At 40.6% G+C, this 13,834-nt stretch overlaps 1 protein-coding gene across 8 annotated transcripts in view; it reads left to right on the top strand.

Annotated features, from left to right (window-relative positions):
* The window catches only part of LOC137199880 (ryanodine receptor 3-like), a 113,834-nt gene that overhangs the window by 1,167 nt on the left and 98,833 nt on the right, over nucleotides 1-13,834 (top strand). The gene's annotated exons all lie outside the window — the stretch shown is intronic.

Here is a 13,834-nt window from a genome sequence, read left to right as displayed (position 1 = left end):
AAATACACACTCGTCTAAGGGGAGATGAAGGAGCGAAGAGCTGGAGGTCTTCCAGATAGACCCCCGAGACAGCAGGAGGTGTTTGGTTGCACATATCACTGGAACTGCTGCTTGTGGTTTCCCTTTATTAAGCTGCTCACAGATGCGTAACCTGCTGTACTTTGAGGCAAACGGAGCAGAGATGCTCTTGTTTTTTTTCTGTAAATGATAGTAACCCAGTTATTTTTTTGTTGAAATTTCTTTGCTTTCTTTAGTCTCAAGTGAGAAGCTTTCAAGCAGATGTTACAAATGAATATCTCTTAATAATCAACCACATTTTACTTCACAAATGTCAAAATGTCAGGTCCCCTCGGTCCCCTTTAGGCATAAACAACATAAGTGATGGAATCTTGAATAAGTTGCACTGAAAGGCTTTCTTATCCACAGGAATAGCAGTGACTCACTAAAGGCTGATACCTCCTGCTCATTTATCCCACAGTCCTCCAACCTTTTAACCACAGCACATAGAGGTCACCACATCAGCATGGCTGCCACTCCAAAAAAGAGCTGACATTTCAGCACCATTGCTCCTCTTTTCTGGGCTAGAACCTTAAATTCCCCCAATCCACAATCAGGATTTGTAGAGGCAACCCTATATGAGAGTTGTGGATTTAATTCTTTTTGCTTGCCTGACTGTTTTGGTCACATTCACGGTGAACTTTTTTTTTTTTTTCCCCAGTTGTAACCCTGAGAGAAGAAGTGAGATGACATTGACTAATAGGAAACTGCTGTTGCTTTAAAAAGGGTTTAGCAGCTTGTTGCATCCCTCTACACAGGGAAGCAGCTGAAAGGCTGGATGGTGTTGGGATGAGGGTGCAGTGAGCGAGCTTGGTGTTCATGAGTGTAAAAGTGTGTGTGTGCGTGTGTGTGTGTGTGTGTATGTGTGTGTGTGTGTGTTGAATGCAAATTTGGAGCTTTAGCTGTGTGGTGCAGTCAGGCTGCACCAGACGTGCCACAGCAGAGCACAGTGCAGAAATTATTCATCAGTTTAAGCAAGACACAGCTGAACTACTCAGCGTAGAGGAACAGAACAGATACACATAAGAGTATGTACATGCCCAGGCATACATGTACATGCACCCGCATTTCTCTACAGTACATGATTGAGTCATTCCTGCAGAAACAAATGCTCAAATAGCTTGCACGTATGCATACTCAAACACACATGCATGGCTCAGAACTTGCCTTTACATCAGTGCTACTTTGTGGGCAAACAGTCTGTGAGGATATGTAGAGGCTATATTTCCTGCCGGCATCCAAATGTTGGCTGTTACCGGAGTCAAGGAGCTTGATAAAGCAGTTCACAAACTGCATTTTCCCTAACAACACAAAGTAATTTCCCTGGAGTGATGGCAGAAATTACCCCAGCCGGACTGCTGCCTATACAGCCAACTCAGTGGGAGGAAAGGATAGGAAGAGAGGGAAAGAGCGAGGATGCCTCAGCCATGGGTAATTTGATGTTACAGGAAGAGGAACAGTGCTGATTGTGAGCCAGGAGACTCAGAGAAAAGCCCCCCCCCCCCAAAAAAAAACTGCTGTTTTATGTCAGAGGGGGCAAGGGGCTGCACAGAGTTTAATAAGGCTGCATATTCTACAGGAACTTTATTTATCCCATTTGGAAATTGGAAAATGTCCTCAGATGCACCAGCTCTAGCAGCAGTGGCTTCATAATAAGCAGTATAGTGAATAATATGAATAAAATATTAACTTATGGTAACATGGCTCAGGCTGCTCATTATGCAAGAGTAGTTTTCTAAATGAATTGGTAGCCCACTGTGTTTTGTGTCATTAGAGCAGATGGGAGAGTAGAGGAAGAAGAGGGAATCGTAGCAAACTTTTGTCGTAGACTCGCTCTGCTTTTTTGTTTTAATTCGAATAGCCATACTGACAGAAGGCCACTTATTAGTAAAAAACATGGTACAGTGTGCGTTGTGATCATGCGTGCACAAGCACACGCGCACAGCTTCTCTGTTGCAAGGATCCCTGCTAGGCTAATATCAAATTCTGGTGATCTATTAGCAGTTTGAGTGGGAGTAGCGACTTTGAAAAGGCCAGACTAGGGCTGTGACTAATGCACAGTGGCAGCACTCGGCTTGTTTATGTGAAAGCACCGGTCTCACTTTGCATCCAGGCAATGACTGTCAATGCGGCAACACAGACGTAGTGCATCGAGCACCGACAAGCAGACAGAAAAAAATTAGCCACATCAGGAAAAAACAAACAAACAAATAAGACCATAAAGCAGTAAAGTGTTGATTTTGGCTGTGCTGTCTGCCACTGACATCAGTGCCAGAGCTCACTGCCTCCTCACCCACTCATGTCTTTGTGAACACCCTGCTGGTTGTTTCCTTTTCAGTCTTTTGTTGCTGTTGCTCTTTCTTTTTTTTGCTTCTCAAATCCGTTGTGATCTAGCACTGCTTGGCATGTTATCGACATGTATACTGTGGAGGAAGTTACCTGCAACTTGAAATGGTGATGTGACAGATCCTGGGAGGGTGGAGGCTATATCTAACAGGTCCTCGCTATCCCAGAGGCAACCAAAGGTGCCCTTGTGTGCAGTCAGAGATACAGCATTCTCAGTATAAAACCGCATAGAATCATCTTTAGTTAAGCCATATTACTTAAGCAGAGACTGTAAACAACAGCTGACCTTTCATTACTCTGAAAATGGACACGTCGAAAAATGTAATTTCTCAGTCTTTCAGTGTGTCCTATATGTAAGTTGATACTTGTTTGCACAGATTTTTTGCCCACAAGTGTCCCTCACATGCTTCATACTTGGCTCCTCCTGTTACTCTGTCAGTTGCCCTGTGTATAATTATTGGAGATTACCATGAAATTGTTCCCACTGATGGGAATTTAGTTCAGCACATCATCGCATTCTACTTGACACTAAGGAGGGTAGCTCTAATGTTATTATGATGAGGTCTGCTGTCATTTCATGGTTGAATTAAAAAAGTAATAGCTCAGTTTCATTAGCAACCGAGAGGCATTTTGACTATAATGGTGCAGATTTGAGCGCAGAGATTCACTCTGAAATTGCTTTGTGAAGAAGCAAATTTCATGAAACTAAGAAAATGTTGATTTTTTGAGGCAAATTCTCACAGGGATGTTGCCTTGTCTTGTGTTTTTGGTGTATGTTTTTGTCAGCTGTGACATTCACTAGTGAGATGCAGAAAACTGATGCTGTGTATGAAAGCTTGTCTTTCTTTATCTCTATATAAATTATTTATTCCTGACACACAAGTCTCGGGCATCTAACAAGTGTGAAATCGAACTGATTTACTGTGGTTCTTTCCCTGGATAAGTTGCATTTAAACTACTGAAGATGCAAAGTTGTCATGCATAAGGCATGCTATTGATCAAATAGATTCTCTATTTTTCTGCACTGCATATGAACATATACTCACAACCCTGCTGCCGTATTGATTTCCCTCATATATCCCATTAGCATAACCTCAGACAAATTCACAATCCTCAATTTTGTACTTTCAAACCTCAACTTGTAGAAAAGTAAGTTGGTGCCAGGTTTGGTGTGGAAGTGTTGTTCAGCAGGGGCTGTTTCTCTCCGTCGCATGATGAAGATGGACAGATAAGATAGGCCGTTGATGTAGAGGGAATTAAGCTAGCGGGACTGCCCAGAGACAACCCAGTGTAAAGCTGCTGTAATGAGCTATTGATCGTGCCACCAAATGAAGAAATTTCCTCAGTAATGTCAGTGGCATGCAGTAAGCGGGCCTGATTGATCTGGTGTTTCAGAGCATGAATATTTAATGAGGCAGTGTAGGAAGCTTCCTTCCAAAGAAGACCCTGTTGTTCTTTTCTTTTAGTGTAAGACCTCCAACGCGTCTGCCATTTATGTTTTCAACTATAGTATCAAAGGGCTGCGAGCCTTGATATGACAGTACTGCCTAATGTGGACTTCTGTCTGATATGTGTTCATTACTGACATGCTGCTGTGGTCCTTAATATACTTACAGAAGATGTACTTTATGTTAGAAGTGCAGGTTGCAATTAATTATTGTTTTAGTTATTGATACAGCTGTCTATTATTTTGTTATGGAGTCATCAATAACTGAGAGTGTAAGGATACAGGATGTTGTATGCTGTACAGATTGTAAAGCCTCCTGAGGCAAATTTGTGATATTTGGCTCTATAAATAAAAACTGACTTGACATATGCAGAAACAAATTTTGAATACTTAGGATGTTAAAAGGCTTTTAACTCAAATTCTCGTAGGACACTTTTTCATGGATTATCATGACAAGGTGTCCTTTTTATGATAACATTTATGGACTTACATTTGGAAGTTCAATAAAGTTAAATAAGGATGCATCGATCTGCCAGATTGACCTTATTAAGTATATCAGGTGTTGGCCAAACATGACTCATCCACATTAAATACCGTTTCTAAATCAATGTCAATAAATAGTGTTTCCACTACCACTTAAATTCATTTAATCATGGCAGGCCACAGTATTCCCTGGCCTCATGTTACCTTACTTAAAAAAGTTAAGGTATCAAAACCGATGTTGGGAGAGAAAAAAGACGGCTTGGCGCCACCCTACAAGTTTTTCATGTAGCCATCGTTTCAAGGTTTTTAAAGGGTATTCATCCACTCTTTAATGCATACACAGTATATTAAACCACTACTACACAAAGCTTCACAGATGATTATTTTCAAGATACCTTTGGGAAAGACTTGGATATAATAATTTATCCCTTATACTATAGTTTAAATATCTAATTAGGACCTAAATTAAAACAATACATTTATTTACTGTATTAAATTGCTCTCCATAATGAGAAGTAGATTAGTCCTTTCACCAAAATCTTATGCTAAACAAACTTTTACACCTCATCAAAGCTAATTAAAAACTGAAAAGTAAAAAGTATAATAACTATATGTAATTGTGTAACTCTTTACACAAACTGTAATACAAGTAATTATTAATTATTAGGCCTCCTGACAACTGATTGGGCTAACATACCTGTTCAGATGTACCGTATGTTTCTCATTGCATTCGTAATTACATTCATTACATTCAAATAAACAACACCCACCTAGTCAATCCCCTAATTGTTTGTCTTTGTTTATAACAAGTCAGTTGTTATTCACACCAGGAATGAAACATCTATTATACCCTGACTGAGACTCCCCTTGTACTTTTCACTTTATTCACAGACCAAATAATTTCCCTCCCTCATCTTTATAAATAGCACTGATGTCGATGAGCCATAGTCCTTTTGGTTTTCTGTAACTTCTTTTGTTCTTGGGCCACATCCTGATATCAATGCTTGGCTGCCTCTGACCAACAACAATGCAGTGCAATTAATCCAGAAAGCACCACTGACAGCATACACACATACAGACATGAGATTGTTGCCTACCACTTCTGTTACTTTCAAACATGGCTGCTCATTTTCTTGGCAATAGAGGATAGTAGCTTGTTGTGGTATGCCATCAGTAGTCTCTGTAACGCCACAGCCCAAATTAGTGTTTGAAAAATATGTTGAGCACAATTAGGAACCCCATTTATGTAGAAGACACTGTCTTAGCCAGTTAGCTTTATGTATTCTGTGATACTGCTATGTGGCACACAGCTTCGGTGTTGTTCTCCATTTCCTTTCCCCTCCTGCCATCTTGTTTAATTCTAACTCAGAAAAGACTTACGCACCATACTTACACCAGCCACTGTTAGTCCGTTGTTAGCTGCCGCCTCCTCCATAGCTAGCAGGGCCATCTCTGCATCTCTGTCTCTGCTTCGCTTTGTCATCTCTTCTTGGCAGTTAATGTTGGCTCGCATATACAAGACTGTATATCCAAATCTGCTATATTCCAAAAGGCTGTGGCTGTGCATGACACCCTTCTTGGAGATGCGGCATTACTCACTGATTGTAGAAAATGTGTGCCCTGCACAAATGTTTACTTGTACTTTACTTTCTCACATTTATTACACCCCCTCCAAAAAATACTATTCATTAAGAGCAGAATTTGTTTTAGTTGTAGTTTCTAAATACTTAGTGATGTACCTGAGTGATGTCTCTATACATATCAAAATACATGACCTGCATTCACAGGATGCATAATATCCTTCTTATACACTTATCCCTCTACTGTACCACAAAGCATTCCTCTTTTACCTCTTTCATAGACCAAACCTTGATAGATAGATGTCCGTTTTGCACATGGTGTATACTCTGTGGAAACAAAGATGCCAGGATGGCATTTCTCATAGTAATTCTACTTAATCAAGAACAGAAGAAATAGGAAATGATTTCTAGTGTCTATGCATGAATCTTCCAGATGTTGTCAGGCTCTCTCAGTTTTATCTTTGTTTTCTTGATCATTTGATGATGAGTCGCTACACAGCAGGATGGGGTGCACTGCATCAATTACATCCTCCTCCAAGGTACCAGTGTTTGGTGTCGTTTTACCCAAAACAAACCAAATAATCACCTTTTCAGTTCTAATTAGCTGCAGGAATGCTACCAAATCCATCCATCCAGAAAAGTTTGGCTCGTTTAAAACTTTCCGCAAGACAAAACGGATTCAAATCTGATTGAGAAGAATGTGTCAGTGGCCCATGACAAACAATGTACAGCTTTCATTGAAAATGTATTCATCTTTCTTGAACAGACTCATTGAGTCGTGTAGATTCCTGCTAATAAACAGTTAAATAGTTTGGTGCATGTAGGAAACAGGAAGTATTAGCTCACTTCCTGTGAACATTACTTTCTAAAGTGCAACTAAAAATTCGTTTTCTTACCTGTGCAACCGGCAGCTATGTTACCACAGAAACAATGACAGTGTTTCTAACATTTTACTGTTGCTAAAAATCATTAAAACTCTTCCTACTTTTGGCTGCACTTGTGAATCATTCTCTTCCTACATAAAGCAGCTTTGGTATCTGCCATAATTATGTCCAATGTTCTGTCTCCCCACTGTGCCGCTAATAAGCCATTTAGAAGAGTGTTTACTGCTGCAATCTGCTGCTGTTGAGGCTCACTTTACCCTCCTTTATAGGAGAAAGTTGATTGTCTTTCTCTGAGTTTGCTGAGTTTTTAAGCAAACCTTGACAACCCTCTGAAAATGTAATGCCAGATTGTTGTGCTTTGGGCAAAGCAGTCCCAGTGCCACCAATGCACGTTAGCGAAGAATCTAATTGACTCGACTGAGGGTGTGTAATTGAGTAATTTGCAGGATCTTCACACATAGGTGCATCCGGCGCAACAACAATTGCTATGTCGAGAAAATCCAGTGATGTTCCCCCTCCAGGCAGGTGCCAATGTCCCGGCCTTTTCATCTGATATTGACAATGGTGGCGTTTCCTACCTCATAAAAGATTCATAGCTCTTTAACAACCTCTGTGTCGCACCACGCCAGCGCAGACAAAGAGATATCACTTTCTTTATTGGGCCTTGTTGCTGCAGAGTCAACGATGTGCATAAAAAAAAAAAAAAATCACTTGCCGGCAAGCAGGGTTGGAGATTCATGGCGGTTGCATGTACAGCAAAGATAACCATACACACATGCATTATTTGATTTCAAGAGCATTTGCAGCTAAATGGTTGTATAGCTTTTTTGTTATTTTCTTGGTGACAACTTTTATAGTTAGCCCTGCGGGTGAGGGAACACATAGAGATGGTGGAGCATTTTTTATCCCTCCACTGGGCTGAGTATCTCTGCAGCATGGCTCAGTTCTCTCACCCCCCGGTAGCACTCCCTCCCAGCTTGGAGAAGTGTTACTGTGGCAGTATAGCTGAGGAGCTGACACTTAAAAAGTGCCTTAGCAAGCTCTTAATGGCCTCTTCCTGAAATGTATGACAGATCAGAGTGCTGCAGGTTGATGTTTGATGCAGTAAAAATTACCCTACAAGAGGCTGTTTTCCAACTCTCAGCCTCTCTTTTTTTCCACCTGCTTTTTCATGACATGTTGCTTGGGGTGATATGTCCCTAAATTTTGCAATTGTCACCAAGTCACACTTTCTCTGCACTATTCCTTTGCTTCTGTCTGCCTTCTCTTTTCTGTGATCCTTTTCTCTGAGTCTCAGCTGTTTTGTAGCTTCGACACGTGAACCCCTCAGCTGGGCATCATCACCAGTCCCTGAACAAATAGAGTTTGACACAGTGGTGTCTCAGCTGTAGTTCAATCTCGGCTCTCCTCTGTGCCGGGGGCCCAACACAGCCACACTCACAAGCATGTGGATGAGCACTCTGAAGAATTTAAGTCATGTCAGGCCTTAAAGGACAATGGATATTTTTATCACACAGAAGCTGACATTGCGATCACTATTATTGCATATGTAGGGAATACGTGTAATACTCTTACATTGTCCAGGTCTCTGCAGAACAGAGAACATAATAATATAATTTTGGGTAATCTAGTTAGAATATAAAACCGTATCTTTCTTGGCAAAATCCTGGTTTTGAGGTCAGTTTTCCCTTTAGGACTTTGGAATTGTAGGATATCACTCAGAGCTATGGATAAGATGAAGTCCATCACCCACCTCGGCCTAAATATGAAACATGCCAGCATCAACTGTAGAACTTAGTCTGTTTAAAGGATTAGTTTGACATTTTGAGAAATATACTTATTTACTTTCTTGCCGAGAGTTAGATGAGACGATCGATACCAATCTCATGTCTGTCCAAAGCTATTGCCAGCAGCTGGTTAGCTTAGCTTAGCAAACAGACTTGAAGCAGGGCTCTGTCCAAAGGTTAAAAAAAAATCTGCCTTCCAGCACCTTGAGCTCACTTCCAGTTGTATCTTGTTAATTTGATTCATACAAAAACTGAAGTGTGGAGTCCCCACAGGTTGTCTGGCAGCCTCACGGTAACAACGAGGCAAGTCACTCATCCCGGCCAAAAAAATAGCTTGGCGCACACCCCCAACTGCAAGTTGGCGTTTTTACACTTTATTTATTGTGTGAATTAAACAAATGAGATAGAACGTGTTAATTAATGAGCCTTAGAGGTGCTGGTAGGCAGATTTTTGAATCTTTGGACAGAGCCAGGCTCTGTTTCACCCTGTTTCTGATCTTTATGCTAAGCTAAGCTAACCCAATCACCATCTCTGGCTTCATATTTAAAGGACAGACATGAGAGTGACATCGATCTCATCTAAAGTGAATAAGTGTATTTCCCAAAAACTATTCCTTTAAAACAATGGCACATAGACATAGTAGATAGTCTTATACATTAGCAAATGACATAACATCCTTTCCTTGTGGATGGGTGCAGGCCATGGCAACCCTGAAATACCTGCAATCACTGCTCCCTTTGATATTTTAGGCCACATATAAAGTACTTCCACATTCGTGATAAAGTAGCATGAAGTGTAATTTCCATCCCTGTACCACTCGGGTCTTTATCTAGTCTCACACAGTTGAAATGCTGAGTCAAAATTCATGCTTCGCTTCCTGGACACAGGATGGTTACAAATGCACCTGTTAGTGCTGCTCTCCCATGGGCCCTCCAGGAAGCCTCTTCCCCTAAAAATACAACACATTTGCTTGTCAGAAAGTAGAAACAGCCTCTTTTCTGTTCTCTGTGTCCTGCCACAAAAAGTCTCAGTCCCCCCCAGGTAAATGAGGCTATTTTGTGGAGGGGAAGCAGTGCAAGCCCCAACTATAGTTCTGTCACGTATTGCCCCTAAGCATCCCCAACGCCCTCATGTAGTCAGGGGAAAAATGCAATACTACCCCAATCTTCACCCACAGTCACTCTATTGCCTCATCGCAAAGCACTTAAACATATTACAGAGATGTTCAGTTCTTGTGGTTTTCCTTTTTTCGTTCAATATCCTGGAAGCCTGAAGCAAAGAAGTGATGAAAATGCTTACTTAGCCTTTCACATTAAAGCCACCGCCGGGGAGGAGAAGCAGTGCTGCAAGGGGCAATGAAACACTTTACAGCCTCCCTCCTCTAGTCCTTTGGTACTGAAGCATGCAGACAGGCTCAATACCTCTAGACTTGGGAGGGGTTTCATCTGCCTGCAGAGCTCACTTAGAAGCACTCTTTGTAAACTTCTCCTCAGATTACCTGTAGCAGGCCTCACTCTTAATGGACAAATCCTTTGACTTTGAATTTCTACAGCTCATAATAATACATTTAATTTGTTCCTCACTTTTCATTCATAGTGAAACTCAAACTGCTACAGTATTAATAACATAGAACATACAACATAAAGAAAATAATAAGTAATAAGAGTTAAGATGAAAAGGTCTTCCCAAATAGAAAGGTTTTGCTTCAACGTTGCAAAGCTAACAGCAGCTACAAACACTGTGTCATTTAAGATGTGGCCATTTTTCACCCCAAGCTATTTGGTTCACACTGATCGCCATACCTGTCCAATCTTTTAGATGGATTGCCTCAGTCCATATGGTTGGTGCTGTTCTCAGCTGTATAGTGTGAGTGTATGGTGATTGGGTAATTAGATTGCCTACAGTAATTAGACAGTCTAGGTCTGAAGCGCAATATGTGCTATATGACTACTACACACACACACACACACACACAAACAACCCGAGAGGATCAAATATGGATGCGACTATTGAAGCAACAGAGATTAGATTATCTTCTAGTACTTTAGAAGTATTTCTCATTTATTTATTCTTGAAAAGTCAACTACACATTCTTACTCTTTTCAGGCAATTACCTGCTTTCAACCAAGCTAAAATAGAACAAAATTGTAGTTTAGCTAATATTTCTAAGCACAAATTTTCTCTGGGTGGTTCAGGCTGAAGTGAACCTGTAATCTCAATTGAGACATTATATCCAAATAAACTTGACTTGATCTGATATTGCAGATTGTAAGTGTTGATCCTGTACAAACAGTGTTGAAATGAGAAATGCTTTTAAAGATTCTCCAAACTGTGTTAGCCACGCCAGTGCAGCTCAGTATGCATCTGTATGCATTTTGTGCCAGGGACTGGCCCCTGACACTGTTCAATAACATGCTGTAAAGCTGTCATCCCCAGCACCCTTAGCAAAGCCTTTAAAGGAGGCTGAAATTTGAGCGAATGTCAAGATTAATTTATAGTGTTACTCTGACCTGGGGATTTTAATGATGTGTATGTGTGTGTGTGTGTGTGTGTGTGAGAGAGAGTTTCCTGTGCTCTCTATTGCCCTATTTCCCTCTATCATTCTGTCTGTGTTCAGAGGGCAGCATGTTCAGCAGTTTGCCTCAAGATGAGCATTAGCACTCCCATTTACACAGCGACACTGAGTCATGAGAACAAAGCACCCGCTCCTCTAGTCAAACTTTTTTTTCTCTTTCTGTTTCAATTTCTGTGGGTGTCACGCCACAATGTGAGAGAGCATTATACTATAAGTCTATGATTCACTCCAACAGTAAGCCAGCGGAGTGTAATCACCACCAGAATATTCTGGGACACAACATTTCTTATCTTACAGCGCTTCCTCTGATACTACAATGATGAAATGGAAAAACGGAATATGCATCTTACAATTAGTATTACACTCGCAGGTTCAGTCTACCAACTGATGCTGAAAAAATCACCTTAACAAATACAGTATTGTACAATTTAACTTGTCGAAGCAGGAAAATCACAGGGGCAAAAAATATTAATAATGTCCGAGTCCTCACTTGAATGGAAGTGAGCCAACGTTCATTTTATCAGTTCCTGTGCTTTACCTGTTATGACAATTCAAAATATCTGCTGTGAAAAATGTCGATTGCACCAGCTATTCATAAATCCTATGTTTGTTTTGTTTTAAACTCCTTTCTAGGTTCTTAGTTTCAAACAAGTGGTTTACTAATCAGGTTGCACCATTACAACTTAAGAATTGTCTAAGCTAGTAAAGACTTCAGTGATGTATAAATTGGTTGCAAGGAAACATCTGCGGCACCATCCAGTCAAAAGCAATCAGCTATGTAAACTTACAGTTTTAAGGGGGAAATTAAACCTTTACAAATGGAGGAGGTTATTTTGTTTTACGTATTTGAATTCATGTCAGAATATGTGTGTTTCAGAGATAATAGTATTCATGCAGTTTAGGAAGAGTTGGAAATATCCAGTTAGCTAACCAATGTTATTTGGTCATTTAGCAAGATGTGAGCATAAGAGTTTGTAAGTTAAGTTGTGTTTGTGAAATATAATTTGAAATATAACCAGTTTGCGTTATTATGAAACCAGATTTTATAGAATGCCAGGTCCAATGTTGACTATCTTTCATATTGCCTGTTTTTCTCTTCACTACAAACGGGTTATATGTTAGCAAGCTAAGGTTAGCTTTGTCAGTTGGTTCCATTGACTGTATATAAAGATGAACCAAACTAAAAAAATCAAAGTTCACATCAAATACATTTCTCAAAGATGGTTTCTGTCATTTTAGGTAGTTCTTATCACGATGATGTTTGTTCAAGTGCTCATTTTTCGGAGAGGTTTGTTTTTAATTAGTTATCTGACAATATAAAAATGGGGTGTGACGTCATGATTGACAGCTGTGACAGCCGCTCTCAAACCTCCGTCAGGCAGCGGAACAGCAGAGGGGGCGTGTCCCGCGGGCCGTCATCCTGCCGTCCGACTGTACTGTGCAGACTTTGACTCTAAATGACATCGCACAAGGAAGATGGCAGCTCCTGGAAAGTAGATATTTTGGCTTCACTTTTGCTTAGCGGTAGGAAGTGGAGACGCGTCGTCCATGTTTATATACAGTCAATGGTTGGTTCAGTTAGCCATGCAACAGTTACACCTGGCAGTTGCTGGATGTAAATATTTAGTAACAACTAATCTCTACCTTAGAACTAGTTTGTTTTATGTAACTAGTTTTAATTAAGTAATATGTAAATATCCACTCAGTAAACTGTCATGTTATAATAAGGCTAAGTTTGAATTTATGAAGAGCAGTTGCAACCAGCTCCACAGTCTGAATCCTTTTTGATTCTGATAATTCAGAAGACATTTTTCAGTGCTTCCTCTGACAATGTAGGGTAATTGTATTGTGGAAAAAGGAACAAAGAAATATGGTATTCACCTCACACTCATACACAATTTTCAATTCAGTTCAATTCAATTTTTATTTATATAAATCAAATCATAACAAAAGTTATCTCAGGGCACTTTTCACCTAGAGAAAATCTAGGTTGTACTCTTTATTTTACCCAACATTCCCTTATGAGCAAGCACTTGGTGACAGCGACAAGGAAAAACTCCCCTTTAATGGGAAGAAACCTCAAGCAGAACGATAACAACAATATAATAGAAATATGACTAATAATAATAATAGCAGGCGTGGGCGTCAAGCATGACCACACGAGCACGGCTTCCACACAGCCAAGGTCCACAGGAGCCCGCCGTCCATAGCTAGGGGGTCAGTGACCTCGATCCAAAGGAACTTGTAAGACTAGAAAGCACAAAAACTCTCCTGCTGTGGACAGCCTACCGATAGGCCGGGGAAACACCTGGCCTTGTTCTGTTACACTGTAAGAGTGGGTGTGAGAGGCAAGAGAGACGGAGGGAGAGCTTGTTGGGGGTGAAATTGCTGCCCAGCTGTATATTGTTCTGCAGTGTCTGACCAGTTGTATCAATCTGTCCAGAACAAAGTCTCAGTGTGTGAGTTGGGCTCTGTACAGTGTTGACTGGCAGCAGGACCCCTGGTGATGATGGAGACCAGTGGCAGCTGGTGAAATTGAGGAGAACAGGAGGAAAACTAACCCACGGTGTGATGTAATTTTACACTTGTTGGCTACTTATCTCTACTTTCTTATGTTCAAGTTATATTCTTATGTTCAAATGCAGGGCTGTGCAGAGACCTTTAGAGGGGCAGG

The sequence above is a fragment of the Thunnus thynnus genome, chromosome 16, assembly GCF_963924715.1.
Source record: "Thunnus thynnus chromosome 16, fThuThy2.1, whole genome shotgun sequence".
NCBI lineage: Eukaryota > Metazoa > Chordata > Actinopteri > Scombriformes > Scombridae > Thunnus > Thunnus thynnus.
The sequence above is the reverse complement of the archived record's forward strand: the minus strand, read 5'-3'. Positions and strand labels throughout refer to the sequence as shown.